Source organism: Stenella coeruleoalba (assembly GCF_951394435.1).
Source record: "Stenella coeruleoalba genome assembly, chromosome: 4".
Classification (NCBI taxonomy): Eukaryota; Metazoa; Chordata; class Mammalia; order Artiodactyla; family Delphinidae; genus Stenella; species Stenella coeruleoalba.
This window is the reverse complement of record NC_137149.1, coordinates 135,309,233-135,325,882: the sequence shown is the minus strand read 5'-3', so window position 1 is coordinate 135,325,882 and position 16,650 is coordinate 135,309,233. Positions and strand designations below refer to the sequence as shown.

The window sequence follows — 16,650 nt, the reverse complement described above, 5'->3', positions numbered from 1 at the left end:
TGTACATTACATCCCTAGTACTTGGTTATCTTATAACTGGAAATTTGTACCTTCTGGCTACATCCAATTTCCCCTTCTCCCCCACCCCTTTTGGCCTCTGGTAACCACAAATCTGATCTCTTTTTCTATGAGTTTGCTTATTATTTTTTGAACTATAATTGACCTACAACACTATGTTAGTTCCCGGTGCACAACATAGTGATTCGATACTTCTGTATATTACAAAATGATCACCATGATAAGTTACCATCTTTCACCATACAAAGATATTACACTATTATTGACTATATTCCTAACACTGTACATTTCATCCCCTTGACTCATTTATTTTGTAATTGGAAGTTTGTACCTCTTAATCTCTCTCACCTATTTCTCTCCTTCCCCACACAATCCCTGGGCCTCTATCAACCACTTATTGATTCTCTGTATCTATGACTTGGTTCCTGTTTTCTTATCTTTGTTCATTTGTTTTGTTTTTTAGATTCCACATATAAGTAAAATCATACAATATTTGTCTTCCTCTGACTTATTTCACTTAGCATAATACCCTCTAGGTCCATTCAAGTTGTCACAAATGGCACAATTTCATTCTTTTTTATGGCTGAGTAATAGTCCACTGTATACATATACCACATCTTTTACCATTCATCTATGAATGGACAAAAGTTCCTTCCATATCTTGGCTATTGTAAATAATGCTGCAATAAACATAGGGGTGCATGTATCTTTTCTAATTAGTGTTTTTATTTTCTTCTGAAAAATACCCATGAGTGGAATTGCTGGATCACATGGTTGTTCTATTTTTAATTTTTTGAGGAACCTCCATACTGTTTTCTACACTGGCTGTACCAATTTATTATACATTCCTACTGAAAGTGTACAAGGGCTCCCTTTTCTCCAACACTTGTTATTTGCTGCTTAAAGGAAAAGATGATGATGCATATATATAAAGGATTAAATTTATGTCAAGAATTTCACTGAAAATGTAAAGGAGCATAAAAGAAAGAATAAGAGGAATTAAATAAAAACATTCAATCTTAATTCATTGATTAAAATCTATTTAGTAGGAAAGCAAATAATTATCATGTGAACAAATAGTTATTGAGAGCTTACCTTGTGCCACCCAGTTCTAAACACTTGGCATGTTTCATCTCATTTATTCTCAAGATACCAGAACAAAACATGTAATATTACTATCACTATTTTACAAATGAATAACCGAAGCTCAGAAAGGTTAAGTAACTTCCCTCAGATAAATTTCATTGCTGAGGTTGACAATGAGATAATAACTAAATGATTAATAAAGCTAATTGCCCATATTCAGATATATATTGAATCTTAATTATAATAATAGAAGTTAACAAGCAGCAAATGCATAGTACTTCATATGCTTCACCTGGTTCAATTCTGGTACCAACACTTTGGATTAGAAATTTTAATTGTTATCACTTTACATTTAACAAAAGTGAGGCTTGAATGGGGTAAACAACTTTTTCAAAATCACTCAAGTAATAAGTATTAAAAGCGAGTGCTTGGATAAAAACTACCCACTTAACTCCAGAACTATTTCCCTTATCTACTATTATAATTTTATTTTCCCCAGTCTAAGAAGCTGTGCCATGCACAATGCACCCAAGTGCGTGCACACACACACACACACACACACACACACACAAACTTATATGTTATTTTGTCATTGCTCTAATGAGAGTAGTAATACATATAGAAAACAGGAATACACGTGTCATAGGAAAAAGCAAAATCTTTGTGTATACTCTAATAGATTACTCGCCTTTTGCCTGTGCCAGAGAAAGACTCCAAATTTTATGTTGCAATAAAAAGGACGGGCACATGTTTCAGACCATTGACCCATGCTGCTTCAAGATTTTAGTGTGAAAAATGGAACATCAAAAATAGACTCCTACGTGAAATACACTGTCCTGTACTTTGCCTCTGGATAAACACACAATCAGATTCTATACAGTATAAATATATATCATTTAAATAATTCAGAATAGCTAAGGGGATTGAAATAAATAAAAAAGAAGGTTGCAAGTCTTTTGAAATAGTTGCTACAGTATGCCATTTTTTTTAAAAAAGCCGAGATTGCTCATATTTATTTCTCCTTTTTTTTCCTATGTAGTGTTCAAGAACTTATAAAAGTGCATAATTTTTAGCCTCTTATTTAATTATATAAGGTAATTCTGGCATACATACCACCATGGACACTAACATATGTGACAATGCAGCAAATAAAAACATGCTTCATTTATTAAGATGCATAGGAGTGCTGTTAGTTTGTAACCAATTTCTGTACATAATATATTTTTGATGATTAGTTGCCTAGTTCTCTTCAGAGCTTGGAAAAAAAGACGGGAATGTAGATATGAGCTACAAAATATTAATGGCATCGTATGGTTTGCACTGGCCTGGGCCACTCTATTGGATCAGGGCTTGAGAGTCACATATGTTATAATGCAATCTACCATGCATAGTGGAACCATACTGACTCCATGTAGCTCGCTTCACCTTAGGCCTGCAGTTCTATTCCATTCCCTGCCTGCATGAGTGAGCTTTAGCCTACTCACAAGGAATGTGCCCAAGCCAGATAAGTTCCCGGTCAACTTTTACCCTTGCCTTCATCTGATACGAAAACTGGAAGAATGTCTTCTACTGATGCAGATGGTTAATGGTCATGAGACCCCCAGGGGGAGGGAAAAACCCCAGCTCCAGTTGGTTCTGACACACATCTCACATAGTAGTCAAATTCTATTTTTAGCTTTGGCCCCTTTTAAATCTCCCTGTAACCCCTTCAGCAGAGTAGAGTGCCTCTGTGAATGCCTCTGGATCTTGCCTGCCAGATCGCGCCTGTACGGAAGTTACAGTAAACTTCGTAAGTGTACTTTATGGAGTTGCCTTCTTCATTTTTGGTCTTAAAGTTCCTTCTCAGTTCAGAGGATATTTATTCAATATCCCCACCTCCCAACAACCATAAAGTCTAATTAATTCTCAGATTGCAGACCTCCTCCCTTGGAAGCCACAAAATAAACCAGCTCATCTCCTTGGGACAGTGACTTTAATATACTTCAAAATATTTTTATATGCAAATAAACACAGGCATGTCATGGAAAAGAGGTAAAAGTCCCCAAATTCTTTTAAATGAAAGGACAATAGTTAAAATTTACATGTACAGAAATCCCCTTAAGGTTCCATGCCCAGCCCCCCATTTTTCCATTATAGGTACACCCTATTTGGGGCTTCTTAAGAGGAAACATATGAATACCTCAGAAGATACCTTGATGGAGTATGAGGTAGGAAGAAGTTATCTCATCACCAGTACTGACCTGGGTGACAATTTATTTCCTCCCCTGGCTAGCAAGCACCGCACACTTGTATTTAGGTCTCTTGCCTTCATGTTTTTATGACAAAATTAGTCTCCAGCCAAGGGTAGTGTTTTACAATAACTTTTGCCCACTCACAGACTAGGATATAAGCACACATAAATGAGCTTACAAAGATATCTTATATGTCTTAAGATCATAAATACACACTGCTTGAATTGGAGTGAAGAGACATCAAAAAAAATCTTAAAAAAAAAGGGACTTCCCTGGTGATCCGGTGGTTAAGACTTTGCCTTCCAATGCAGGGGGTGCGGGTTTGATCCCTGGTCAAGGAGCTAAGATCCCACATGCCTTGCAGCCAAAAAACCAAAATGTAAAAAAACAGAAGCAGTATTGTAACAAATTCAATGAAGACTTTAAAAAAGGTCCACATCAAAAAAATCTTAAAAAGAGAAATGGCCCATTAGAAGCCCAGGGTTTTGATCTAGGTTATATATTTGTTTTATTTTGCCCACTCATTTTTTCTTACAAAGAGAGATTTTAGATCCAAACAGAAGTCTGTATTATCAGCTTCTCTTAAGACAGGAAGATCTGGCAGCAAGTTGCTTACATTCTTGAACAGCAACAATCTGCAGTATCTCAAGTAGGGAATGACACTTCATACATATTTGTTCTTTGGTTGGCCACAGTCCCCACCACTCCCTATTATTTACTGCTTTCATCCATCTCTGTTATTTATTTCACCTCTGTGGCATTTGAGCATCAAGACAATTAAAACAAGCCCATACTAATTCACCATTTTGACTACTAAGTCATCCATTAAGTAAAGCATTTTAGTAAATATGACTGAACTGCTTATAAAGTGAAACAGAATAACTGTGATACATACATCTCATGGTAGCACTGATCCATTGCTTGCCAAATGTCAATGTATGCACGTTATTTTTAAAGGTAAATTTCCAGGTTAAAAAAATTAAGGGATGAATGAAGAGAGAAATTACTTAAAGAAATTGAAATAGATTCTCTACCTAACCCAAGTGCAAGAGCATAAGAACATTTTTGTTAGGGAAAGAGGATGTCAACAATTGAACTACCTTGTGAACTAAGTTATTCAATCTTCAATTATGGGATGTCTACAACTAAGGTTAGCCGTTAACTCTACTCATAATCTAACAATCTTGGCTTACTTTCAAAAATGACAAGTATGCATAATGATGGTAATTTGATTGGATTTAGTTTTATATTACATGATTTTACAGAATTTGTAGTCAAAATACAAATGTATTTTATCTAATTAGTAAAGCCTGATGTATTTCTCCTATAAATCTCTTATTCTTGAATAACAAGTTCAGAAATGTTAATCATCAGTATGGACAAACTAATGCTTATTAGTGAGTATAATCCATCCTTTTCAGAACTTGTTAGAGACGAGAAAAAAAAAAATGCAATGGTCAAAAAGACTTGTGTTTATAATTAAATGTAAGGCATCCTGAAAAGCAATTTACCCATTTACTTACATTTTTAGAGCTTTTTGTTCGTTAAGGTGTCCAAAAGTAGGGCTCAATATAAGAAAAAAACCTTTTCCAGTGATAAATTTTCAGACATTTTCCAATAGACATTCAAAGAAGAGAAGAAAATGAAATATATCTTTATATCTAATATTCTATTTGTTTTGACTGATAGTTTTATGTACATATTAGATGCTAAAACCTACTTTATTTTGGACAAAAGAAGAATTAGCCAAAATTATTTCAAAAGAACAAGCATTGTTTTAAAGATAATTAAAATATTTTTGTCAAAATATATGTATTTAATTTATACTAAATGTTTTTAGACTATTAGATGACTTTGTAATAAATTTTTATCTCTGCCAATTTGGGAGATAGGAAATCCAACCCTTACCGTGATTAATTCTGAGATCTTGAGAAACAAACTTTTATTTTCAGGCCTTAGTTTCCTCAGACAGTGACCCTTTAACTCACAAATTCTGATATAGATTGCTTTGACTTTACTATGTATTTCTGGAAATAAAATTGCCAATTTCTAAACAATTCATTTCAACTCCTTATGGGAAATGCCATAATAATTATTATAATGGTTATAATTCTCCTCTTTCCCCTTTTTCATCAACTAATAGCTTGTCAGAATACCATAGAAGATAAACACCTGATTTGTTATTTTCAGTCAACCATCCTAGTTTTCAGATTGATTCTGAACAAATCACATTGGATCCTAATCAAGGCTCCATAAAATATGTATTATTTTTATGAACAGAGTGGGAAACACAATCAGAGAAAAGATAGAAATAAGAAATTGGAAGTAGAAAACTTGGATAGACAGAAAATTATCACAATTTCCAGATGACAGAATCTGATACATACAAACACAAGAAAAACAACTACAAAATGGTTTCATACTATAAGAGAATGTGCTTAAATAGCTACTTACAAGATTTCTTTACAAAAAGTAGCTTTCCCATATTTGAAGAAGAAAAACATTATGGATATCAATTAAAGTGAAGAACCCATCTACTAAAGCAATAATAAGATAAAATACTGAAAAACAAAGTTGGAAGAAATAAAAACGCCCCATGAAGAAAACTTTAAAACACCACTGAGCTCAATTTCGTTTCTTTTTATGGCTGAGTAATATTCCATTGTATATATGTGCCACATCTTCTTTATACATTCATCCGATGATGGGCACTTAGGTTGTTTCCATCGCCGGGCTATTGTAAATAGAGCTGCAATGAACATTTTGGTACATGACTCTTTTTGAATTTTGGTTTTCTCAGGGTATATGCCCAGTAGTGGGATTGCTGGGTCATATGGTAGTTCTATTTGTAGTTTTTTAAGGAACCTCCATACTGTTCTCCATAGTGGCTGAACCAATTCACATTCCCACCAGCAGTGCAAGAGGGTTCCCTTTTCTCCACACCCTCTCCAGCATTTATTGTTTCTAGATTTTTTGATGATGGCCATTCTGACTGGTGTGAGATGATATCTCATTGTAGTTTTGATTTGCATTTCTCTAATGATTAATGATGTTGAGCATTCTTTCATGTGTTTGTTGGCAGTCTGTATATCTTCTTTGGAGAAATGTCTGTTTAGGTCTTCTGCCCATTTTGGGATTGGGTTGTTTTTTTGTTATTGAGCTGCATGAGCTGATTGTAAATTTTGGAAATTAATCCTTTGTCAGTTGCTTCATTTGCAAATATTTTCTCCCATTCTGAGGGTTGTCTTTTGGTCTTGTTTATGGTTTCCTTTGCTGTGCAAAAGCTTTGAAGTTTCATTAGGTCCCATTTGTTTATTTTTGTTTTTATTTCCATTTCTCTAGGAGGTGGGTCAAAAAGGATCTTGCTGTGATTTATGTCACAGAGTGTTCTGCCTATGTTTTCCTCTAAGAGTTTGATAGTGTCTGGCCTTACATTTAGTTCTTTAATCCATTTTGAGCTTATTTTTGTGTATGGTGTTAGGTGGATAGACCTAGAGTCTGTCATAAAGAGTGAAGTAAGTCAGAAAGAGAAAGACAAATACCGTATGCTAACACATATATATGGAATTTAAGAAAAAAAAATGTCATGAAGAACCTAGGGGTAAGACAGGAATAAAGACACAGACCTACTGGAGAATGGACTTGAGGATATGGGGAGGGGGAAGGGTGAGCTGTGACAGGGCGAGAGAGAGGCATGGACATATATACACTAACAAACATAAGGTAGATAGCTAGTGGGAAACAGCTGCATGGCACAGGGATATCGGCTCGGTGCTTTGTGACCGCCTGGAGGGGTGGGATAGGGAGGGTGGGAGGGAGGGAGATGCAAGAGGGAAGAGATATGGGAACATATGTATAACTGATTCACTTTGTTATAAAGCAGAAACTAACACACCATTGTAAAGCAATTATACCCCAATAAAGATGTTAAAAAAAAAAAAAACACCACTGAGGAATATAAAACCAAAAAAGATGAACAAATGGCAATACATATTCTATCATTTGCTAGGAAAACACAGTATTAATTCTATGAGGTCTAATATCAAAATATAATCACAGTAAGATGTTATTTTTTTTACCTTACTGGAAATAGTGATGCTAATTCCAAACTTATTCTAAAAATAAAATAAAATAATTTAGCATCTGTACATTCAGAGTCTCACAAATCAATGGAAAATACAGAATTCAAAGAAAGACATGGCTGAAACAATGAAGTAGTGTGTGAGTAGAATACTTTTTGCCATTTATTTAAATCTTAATTTACTCTTTTAAATGCCCGAAGTACAGCACGTATGTAGAGACTATGAACTCCACAGTTTAATGATGCTTTACAAAGTGAACATATAGCCATAATCCAATAAAGATACAGAATATTACCAACATCCCAGAAGTCTCCATATCATTCTCTCCCAGTTATTAGCCTTTCCAAAAGCAATTTGCTTATTTGGTTAAGCTTTACATAAGTGAAAGCAAATAGTACATATTATTTTGTGTCTAGCTTCTTTCACTCACCATGAAATGAGTGAGATTTATCACTTTGTTGCTTATAGCCATAGTTTACTACTTCACTGTTGGTGGACATCTTTGTTGTTTAAAGTTTTTGGAAAAACTGACATTCATGGCCTGCACTTAATGGATCAGAGAGTATTTATAAGCTCAGATTTAGTATAATAAATACTGAAAATTCCAACCAGTAGTGAATGAGCTTTTCATTTGCTCTTCATCCTCATCAACTCTTGAAATCATTTTGTTTGTTTGTTTTTTTAGCTTTTTATGACTGTTGTGGTAGGTACATGGTGGTATTTAACTGTGTCTTTTTTCTTTATTTCCCTCATGACTACTTATGTTGAAATTCTTTACATAGGCTGTTTGGTCATTTGGATATCATCTTTGTAAAGAATTAATTCAAAATTTTCTATTTTATAAAATGTGGGCTGTCTTTTTTCTTATTGATATTTAGAAATTCTTTGATTATTCTGGACACAAATCCTTTGTTGGATATAAATATCTTCTCACTCTGTGGCTTGCCTTTTCTCTCTCCTAATGGTTTCTTCTTGCTGAACAAAACTTTAATTTTAATGGAGTTCAATCATCAGTATTCTTCTTTATGATTACTGCTTTTTGCTGCTAGCTAAAAAATTCCTTGCCTCCTCCACCTCCAGAATCATAAAGATATTTCTGCCTTATCATCCAAATAGTTCTAAATTTTGATTTTATGTATGGTATGAGGTAGATAGGTTTATATTTTCTTACACAGGTATATAATTAACCCAGTCTTATTTATTAGAAAGAGCATCCTTCCTTACCAAATTGCAGAGGCATCTTTGTCTTAAATCAGGCTAATTTCTCTACTATTTATTCTATTTCATTAGTGTACTTGTCTATTCTTGAGTAACAGCACTGTTCTAATAACTATGACTTTATTATACATCTTGATGACAATTATATCCTCCAGCAAGGTTCATTTCCTCAAGACTGTCTTCACTATTCTTGATTATCTCATTTCTACATGAGTTGAAGTCAGCTTGTCAACTTAACATGCTGAAATTTTTACTGAGACTGCATTGAATCTATAGTTGTACTCAAGGAGAAGTGACAAGTTTACAATATATGATCTCCATTGATTAATCTTCCTTACTTTATCTCATAAATATCTTTTTCTTGGTATAGAAGTCTTATTCAAGTTTCTTAGCTTTATATTTTGATAAATGATATATTTTCAAAATTACATTTCTTAATTGCTTCTAAGTGTTAATACAGTTAACAGTTAACTTTTATATTGATATTTAATCCAGTGACCTTTTTAAAGTCACATATTAATTTTAATCGTCTCTAATATTCTTTTGAATTCCTATGTACTATATAATGCCATCTGTGAATAATGACAGTGTTACTTCATCCTTCTCAATACTTGTATCTTTTATTTCTTTTTCTTCCATCACTGAACTCCCTCGAATGAAATATTGAATAGAAATTGTATTACAAAGCTTCTCCATTTCTAACTCATTCCTAGTTTCACAGTGAAATTTTACAATATATCACCATTAAACAGGATGTTTACTACAGAATTTTGGTCAATACTCTGTTGTATTAAGTAAGCTCCCTTCTGTTCTTGGTCTGCTAATTATTTTTAAAATTCACGAATAGCTGATGAATTTTGTTAAATATTTTTTTAGTGTCTACTGTTATGGTCATATGATTTTCCTCCCAAATCTTGTTAATGTGGAGGATCACACTGATTCATTTTAAATGCTAAACCTATCTTGAATTTTTAGAATAAATCAAATTTTACAGGATGTCTTTTTTAATATGCCTGAATTCAAATTTTTAATGATTTTTTTCTTCACTGTTTATAAGTTGTCCCATTTTCTCGCCATTCCTGGGACTCCAGTAGTGTGAATATTATTTATTTCTTCCATATACCTTATATCTCTTATGGCTTTTAATACATTTTCAATTATTTTTTTTCTCTCCAGACTTCAGTTTGAAATTTTCTACTAAACTATCTTTTTCTTCACTAATTATCTTTCCTTTTCTGTCTAGTGTGCTGTTAAAGCCTACTGAATTATAATTTCAGTTATTTTATTTTTAATTTTGGAATATTCATTTGATTTTTCTGTGTGTAGAGTTCAAGAAGGTCTGCTAAAATTCTCCACCTTTCTATATTATTGACCATGTAAATTAACATTATTTAAAAATATCTGTTACCCCAATGGTCTGTTTCCATTTCCTATGTTTTTCTCTAGGTTTTTTAGTTATTTTATTCTGTTACCTGATACAACTAGGTCAATATTATTGAGCCTTTTAACATTAGTAAAGGCTCTGGATATTAAGTTTTTCCTGAAGAGATTTTCTTCTGGCAGGCAATTCATACCACTTTTACTCACTGTGGGACTGAGGAGATATTTGCTGATATCCTTCTTCACTGTCAAACCCAAGCAAAAGTGGAAACATTCAAAAATTTCTATTTCCAACATGATTTTTCAAAGATTCAGTTTCCTTTCAAAGTGTAAGAGGCTTGTCGCTCCACAGCCTGGCAGAGAGAGACTTGTTCAACCAGTTCAAGTGAAGAAAGAGTACCTACTAATTAGGTTACTTTGGGCAGCCATTTATCATTTTCAAAGCATTCAACAAAATTTGTATCAATATTTCCTTAAATGTACTACTGAAATTCACCTTCCACCTCAAACACTTTGACAATTTGCTGAGAACTCTCTACAATGAATCCAGATTTCTGTATGTACTAAACCATTCATGTGCTCTTCGTCCCAGTTTTACATGCTCAAGGGAACGGATCATCCTTTAACAAAGTTACTCATTTTATAGTGTCATTCAGACATTTTAGTTTTCATTTGCTCTCCAAGTTTTTTGAACCCAGCATTTATCTGTGAATAAAGCACTGTATTATGACAATGTCAAGATTTTATTTTATAACAATAGACGAAACCTCTCCTGGAGCCAGCCACCCATGGGATAACATCGGTAAAGAAGCCAACACAATTCCTCCTGGACAGCACTTTCTCAATATGAAGACAAAAAAATTAAATGTACCTTGACCTTTTTTGTTTCAGACGGAAACTTGCAGCAAGAAAATATCGTTTATGAATTTTGCCAACGTTTACAATTTTTACAAGAGCTAGAGCTTGATATCTAATGGTGAAATCTGCTTACTCACCAACCTGGAAGGAGATGTCATTTTTCCATTTACTGATCTCAAATCTCTTCAGTTTCAGGTGATACTTCTTCAGTATTTCAACTTATACTGATGGAGAATGGCGTCTTTGATTTATCCAGCTGCATCTTGACCTAACATTTTCTCACTACAACTTTACATGCTTCCATCATTATGTTCTCACCAACCATGTGAAACTTTTCTTTTTTTGGTGGGGGGGGGGGGAATAATTCCTGCTACTAAATAACTTGATTCTTGAAACATTTCATTGAATGCAGGTATTTTTTTAAAAAAGAGCTTTACTGAGTTTAAGATTCCAAGAACTATTTCTCAGTACTTTCCTTGTTGAGTGACTATGGTTTGTAGTTATGTCCTTTTGATCTTGTTGCTTCACTTAGAGATTGTTTGCAACAAACTATGTACAATGGGATTAGATAACTTGGATTGTCAGCTCCTGTAAAAATAATTGGATTTCATGGTAAATATAGGAAGTTTTTGGTTTTATTGCTATAGTTTCGTTTTTTCCTTTGTTGCTCTCGCTCACTTACTTTGAAATGACTTTGAAGATTGTGATTGTTTATTTCCAGCCTTACCAGAAGTATCTGTAGACCTAAGATAAAGAATCATCTTCTTCCATCTCACACCTCATGTCCAGAAAACACCATACTGGATCCTCAAACATGTTTGTAAAGAGAAACATTAATAAAACAGATGGGTAACAAATAATTTTACAAAAAAAATCACAAAAAGTATTAAAAGTTCACAACTCTTCCAGCCTACATATCCACATTTTGCAACATTTACAATAAGAGCAAAGCCACAGGAGGATTCCTGACCTACAGTGAATAAAAATTTTGTCTTTGAATCAAGATAGACATTTTCTCTACCGTGCTCATTTCCTTCTGAGCACCAGAAGCATTTTTTTTTTGGCTGTGTTGGGTCTTCCTTGCTGAGCGCAGGCTTTCTCTAGTTGCAGCGAGCAGGGGCTACTCTTTGTTGCAGTGTGCATGCTTCTCATTGCGGTGGCTTCTCTTGTTGTGGAGCATGGGTTCTAGGCACGTGGGCTTCAGTAGTTGTGGCATGTGGGCTCAGTAGTTGTGGCGCATGGGCTTAGTTGCTCTGCAGCATGTGGGATTTTCCCGGACCAGGGCTCGAACCCGTGTCCCCTGCAGTGGCAGGAGGATTCTTAACCACTGTGCCACCAGGGAAGCCCCCAGAAGCACTTTTAAAGTCCATATTTCTGCTAACATTCTGTTCAAAGCAATCTAGGTTTTTTCTGTGAAGTGCTTCAAATTTCTCCCATTCTTTACCACTATCCAATTCCAAAGTCACTTTCACATATTGAGTCAGGGCAGGCTGGAAACTTTCAGGCAGGAGCTGCTACTGCAGTCCACAGGTGAGGTTTCCGCTCCCCAGGGAAACCTCCATTCTGCTCTAAGCCCTTTCTGTTGATTAGATCAGCCAGTGAAGATTATCAAGGATAATCTGTACATAAAGTTAACTGATGGTAGACATTAATCACATCTAAAATATAGAACCACTGCAACACTTAAGATTTATGTTTGTTTGAAAAACTGGGTCCTATAGCCTAGCCAAGTTGACACATAAAATTGATCAAGACAGGAAATTTTAGCAGTATTAAAATTAATTTCAATATTAAAATAGCACTATTAACCTCAGGTGTAGTACAGCATTTTGTTGTTTTTATTATACCTAAAATGTTAACAAGGAAGTTTTGAAAGACAGAAAGGATCTTGAACATTCATGTATTCCTATGTTACACAAACCATGAGGTGCATGTTCAGTGTATGATGCACCGGGATAAATACACTTTGTTACTGTGGGCACCTAACTGGTAAGATAATGAGGAATCATCCTAGGCATGGTAGAGAGGTAAAGTGAACGCTAATGGACCAGATAAAATTTGTCAGGTACCCTGTTAGAGCACCTTTGTCTTGGTTTTTCTGATAATTAGTATCTTTTCAAATAAAGAACTTAATCACGTTCGCCTTACAATGCAAAATGTCTTGAAAAGAAATCCACCAAAATTATACAAAGATTTAAAAAACCCTGATATTGGAAACTGAATTCAAAGCAGGTTCATTGTATACAGAAGTATAGCAAACTGACCAAAAAGTGTAAGAGTAAAAATGTTATTTCTTGGTCTAAAATTCTGATTCAATATTATCATATAATGACACACTGTAGCATTAGCAATGGAAGCTGTTTCTAACTTAATATAGGAAACGACTTGTAAACTATTAAAGATAAAATGTATGGTCTCAGGGCTTCCCTGGTGGCGCAGTGGTTGAGAGTCCACCTGCCGATGCAGGGGGCACAGGTTTGTGCCCCGGTCCGGGAAGATCCCACATGCCACGGAGCGGTGGCCCGTGAGCCATGGCCGCTGAGCCTGCGCGTCTGGAGCCTGTGCTCCGCAATGGGAGAGGCCACAACAGTGAGAGGCCCGCGTACCGCGAAAAATAAAAATAAAAAGTATGGTCTCAGAAATTAAAGATAATAAAACAGGTCTGTGCAATTGATGTTTATAGATAGTGCATCCCTGTATAACACCATGACATGGATTTTGAGTATCTTAATTATTTTTAAGTCACAAGTATTAATTTTATGAATATATTTTCCTTTTATAAAATTCAACATGAAAATAAATTCTATATCAACTATTGCTCTCAATCCTAGTTCATTCCTTATAGAAAACCACTGTTATCAATTTGATTTCAGAAGTTATTCTATATACAAGAAATATACATACCAAGATCATCCATTTTAAAAATTATTTTGTTTACATAAATCATGATACACTGTCTATTTCTGCAAACCCTCCACACACATTATACGTCTTAGACATCTTTCCATGACAGTTAATATTTGTCTTACTGATTTTTTGTTAACTACTGCATAGTATTCCCAAAGCAGATTCAGCTGCCATTTATTCAGCTAGTTTCTTTAAGATGGACATTTTGGTTGTTTCCAAGTTTTTGCTAATACGTACAATACATTTTTCCTCATGCATATGTGCAAATGATTTTAAGGCACATTTTCAAGTTCATCTGGAGGGCTTGTTAACCAAAAAAATATACCCATCCTTAGAGTTTCTAATTTAATATGTCTGAGATAAATACTAAAAATGTGCATTTCTGACAAGTTCCCAGGTAATTATGATGGTGAAGGTGCTGGTCCAGGGTCTGTACTTTGAGGACCACTGCACTAAGTACCTACTGAGTGCTAATCAAACTGTAGTCCATGAACCACCACTAGCAGCATTATTTGGAGCTTGTTAGAAATTCAAATGTTTGAGTCCCACCCCAGTTCTACCAAATAAGAATCTCTGTGCTTTACAAGTTCTTCATCTGATTATTATGTATTCTCAGGTTTGAGGAGCACTGATGTAGCTTAGATTTATGTAGCTAAGACTTACGTTGTCATTGGGAAATCTTATCCCCTGCACCCTCTTATTTAGAATCACATGAATTACATACTGTGATTGGGCACCAGTAAAATATTTTCATTAGTTCTAACAAATATCAGATAATTAGAATTTTTATTAATTTTAAAATGGGTTTATCCAAAACATTATAACCTCAACATTGTAGGAAAAGCTCACATGTTTAATATATTTTATTTTATTTCTTCTTTATTTATTTTAAAAATGCTTCTAAAACAGTTCCTTAACTTTTTTTTTATAAATTTATTTTATTTATTTATTTTTGGCTGCATTGGGTCTTCATTGCTGTGCATGGGCTTTCTTTAGTTGTGGCGAGTGGGGACTACTCTTTTGTGGTGCGCGGGCTTCTTATTGCAGTGGCTTCTCTTGTTGCGGAGCATGGGTTCTAGGCACACGGGCTTCAGTAGTTGCGATACATGGGCTCAGTAGTTGTGGTTTGTGGGCTCCAGAGCACAGGCTCAGTAGTTGTGGTGCACGGGCTTAGTTGCTCCACAGCATGTGGGATCTTCCCAGACCAGAGATCAAACCCATGTCCCCTGCATTGGCAGGTGGATTCTTAACCACTGTGCCACCAGGGAAGCCCATGTTTAATACATCTTAAATTCTATACCTACCCTGTCAAATAGCGTAGCCATGAGCCACATGTGTCTATTTACATTTACATTTAATGAAGTGAAACCTAATTAAATTTAAAACTCAGTTCCTAAGTCACAGGAGCCACACGTCAAATCCTCAATACCAGCATGTGGCTATGGGCTACCATATTTACATCATTACAGAAAGTTCTACGGACAGTGCTGTTCCACAGGTATACCAAGGTTACATATTTTCTTTTTCAAAATAAGGTTCAGTTTACTGTGTTCAAAACATATTAACTCTGTTACTATGGCAACTGTGAGGAATTTCTTGCAATTTTCCTTGGAAGATTTACAAAATATTTCTAAGAAATAGAAGCATCTAAACAACACTACACTTATGTTTTCTTTTAGAATACACACACACACACACACACATATATAGTATATTCATAGTTTTGTACTTGAAGGTTATTAAAATGTGACTTGTAATTTATCCACTGCTTTCTCCAAAGGGCTCCGCCCTTAGAGAGATAATTTTAAACTAATTCCAACTTTCTGGCTTTTATCTATCTCTTTCTACTCTCAGTAGTGTTGTAATCAATAGAAACATGTCTAACTCACTTAAACTTTCTAGGCTTCTTTTCACTCTGTACTGTAATAATGAACTTTGCTTCTCGGTGCTTGAGTTGCTAGACATGCAGGGGCAATCAAATGTTTCTTGCTTTAAAAATAATATTTTACTTTGATAGAAAGAACCAAAATCCTAGGTATAAGATATATTATAAAATTACATGGTGCAGAGAGACCTTCAACATGGCAGAAGAGTAAGACGTGGAGATCACCTTCCTCCCCAAATACATCAGAAACACATCAACATGTGGAACAACTCCTAAAGAACACCTACTGAACGCTGGCAGAAGACCTCAGACCTCCCAAAAGGCAAGAAACTCCACATGTACCTGGGTAGGGCAAAAGAAAAATGAAAAAACAGAGACAAAAGAATAGGGACAGGACCTGCACAACTGGGAGGGAGCTATGAAGGAGGAAAAGATTCCACACACTAGGAAGACTCTTCACGGGCAGAGACAGGGGGTGGCTGAGGGGAAGCGTCAGAGCCACGGAGGAGAGCGCAGCCACAGGAGTGCGGAGGGCAAAGTGGAGAGATACCCGCACAGAGAATTGGTGCCAACCGGCACTCACCAGCCCGAGAGGCTTGTCTGCTCACCTGTCAGGGCGGGCGTGGGCTGGGAGCTGAGGTTCGGGCTTCAGTCGGATCCCACGGAGAGAACTGGGGTTGGTGGCATGAACACAGCCTGAAGGGGTTAGTGCGCCACAGCAAGCCAGGAGGGAGTCCAAGAAAAACTCTGGACCTGCTGAAGAGGCAAGAGAGCATTGTTTCCTGGTGCACGAGGAGAGGGGATTCAGAGCACCACCTAAAGGAGTTCCAGAGATGGGCGCAAGCCATGGCTATCAGCGCGTACCCCAGAGACAGGCATGAGACGCTAAGGCTGCTGCTGCTGCTACCAAGAAGCCTGTGTGTGAGGACAGGTCACTCTCCACACCTCCCCTCCCGGGAGCCTGTGCAGCCAGCCACAGCCAGGG

General features: G+C 35.7%; 1 long non-coding RNA gene across 2 annotated transcripts in view; it reads right to left on the bottom strand.

The window, feature by feature from the left end:
• LOC307185975 overlaps positions 1-16,650 on the bottom strand; it is a 184,561-nt gene that overhangs the window by 93,946 nt on the left and 73,965 nt on the right. For both annotated transcript variants that reach the window (XR_013828220.1, XR_013828221.1), the window contains exon 2: positions 16,274-16,421. This is a non-coding gene — a long non-coding RNA (uncharacterized lncRNA). The remainder of the gene's footprint in view (positions 1-16,273; positions 16,422-16,650) is intronic.